Source organism: Kogia breviceps (assembly GCF_026419965.1).
Source record: "Kogia breviceps isolate mKogBre1 chromosome 20 unlocalized genomic scaffold, mKogBre1 haplotype 1 SUPER_20_unloc_5, whole genome shotgun sequence".
Taxonomy (NCBI): Eukaryota; Metazoa; Chordata; class Mammalia; order Artiodactyla; family Physeteridae; genus Kogia; species Kogia breviceps.
The window spans coordinates 2,931-5,000 of NW_026711571.1; positions in this window are offsets into that span (position 1 = coordinate 2,931).

Below are 2,070 nucleotides of genomic sequence, written 5' to 3' on the forward strand. Positions count from 1 at the left end.
GTTCTGTCCGCGGGCCTCCCCGCCTCTCTCCTCACGCTCTCCCGGCCTGTCGAGGGGTGTGGGGAAGGGCAGGGGTGGTGGTCCCCGGCCCTGACCTTCGGCCTCCCGCCCCCTGCCTCACGGCGTGGGTGGCGGGGCCGTGGTCCTCGGACGCAGCAGACGCTCTCGCTTCGCCTCCTCGGCGTGTTGCCCCCGTGGGCGGTCCTCCCCGCGTTGGTGGGGGGGTGCCGTCCCGCCGCTGCGCCGCGCGCCCCTGCCGGTGCGTGAGCGTGCCTCGTTCGATCCTCTGTGGTGCCCCTGGAGCGCTCCAGGTCGTCCCTCAGGTGCCCGAGGCTGAGCGGTGGTGTCGTTCCCTTCTCCCAGCGTGCTCCTCGGGGTCCCCGCCGCCGCGGTGGTGCGTCCCGTGAGTGGCTCTCTTGGGGGGGGTCGAGACGGTAAGGGAGGCGTGCCTCTGTTTTCCCTCCCTCGGTTGGGGGAAACAGGGGCCGCCTCGTCGCGGTCGTCCTCCCACGGTGTTGCTGTGGCACGGGGGGACTGACTCGGGCCAGGCGAGCGTCCGCGTGTGCCCACCCTCCCCCCCCACGTGTGTGTGTGTTTGTGGCGGTCGGGGGGGAGGGGGTCGCACGCGGGCGTGGGTGGCGAGCGCGTTGGGCCGGGGCCTGTGAGAGAAGGGGGTCTTTCCGCCCCTCTCGGGCGTGCTCCCTCCTCTCGGGGCCCCCGATGGACGGGCCTGGGGGCGGCGGAGGTTGTGCCCCCGGCTGTGGCCGCGAATGCTCCTCTGGGCCTCGTGCTTACCCATACCGCAGACCCCTCTCCCAAACCCCGCCCAGTCGTGGACTTTGGCGGCTCGTGGAGCGCCTCCGTGGGCGGGCCCGAAGGGGAGACGATGGGTTGGGGGGACGACGCCCCCTCGGTGAGGAAACCTTCTCTAGCGATCCGAGAGGGAGCCTTGGGGTACCGGACCCCCCAGCCGCTGCCCCTCCCGCGCGTGCAGTGGCCACGGTGTTGGCGACTGCCAGAGCACGTGGGCGGAGCCCCTCGCCTTCGCGGCGGGAGGGTTCTCTGCGCCGGCCCCGCGGTGGGGCCGGGCGCCGCTCTTTGCCTACCGCGGCCCGCGCCTCCCCCCTCTGAGTCGGGGGAGGGTCCCGCCAAGGCCGGGCGTCCGGCGCGGGGCCGCGCGTGCGCGTGCGTGTGCGTGCGCGTGCGGTGACACACCCCCCTCTCGGTGGCGAGGCCGAGGGGGGCGGGCGGGGACGCCCGGGCGTCCCGACGACTCCCTAGTCCCGCAGCCGCGAGGAGCCCGTCGCGCCTGCCCTCGCCGCGAGTCGGCAGCCGGTGGCGGTGTTGCGGGCACGGTGCGGGCCGCCTCGCTCGGGGGCGTTCACCCGGGGCGCGGGCCCCGGGGGTCGGACTCGGACGACGGCGGATCTGGCGAGGACGGAGGGGTTTGAGCTCGGTTGGACGGACGGGGTCCCTCCGCGGTACGCGGGGGGACCGTCGCACGCGGGGCCTGGCGGCGGGGCCGGGTCGTGGGAGGCCCCGGGGTGGCTGGGGCCGGCCGGCGTCTCAGGCGTCGTGGGACCGCCCTCGTGTGTGTGGCGGTGGGACCCCGCGCTTGTTTTCCTGGTGGCCCGGTCGTGCCTCGGCACTTTCCCTCCCTGGGCGGGCGCCCCGCGCCCCTGCCCCGCGGCCCTCGCCGTGTGCGCGTGCCGCCCCCTCCCCGTCGCCGTCGACGCCGCCGCCGCCCCCTCCCCCGGCCCACCCCACCCCACCCCACCCGGCCGCACCGCGTCCCCCTTCCACCGTCTGGGACCGAGCCGTCCTCGCCCACGTGAGGGTGTCGCCCCCCCCGCCACGGCCGCCTCGGCCGGCGGGCGGCGTCCCCGGGTGGAGAGCTCACGGTTCCCGAGGCGGAGAAGTCGGGCGCGGCAGCGGAGGGGTGTGTGTGTGTGTGGTGGGGGGCCCGCGAGGTGGGGCGGACCGGTGCGCGCGCGCGGGAAGAGTGTTGTCGCGGGCAGGCCGCGGCTCGTGGGTGTTTGGCGGGGGGAGGTCGCGAGCCCCGCGAGGGGG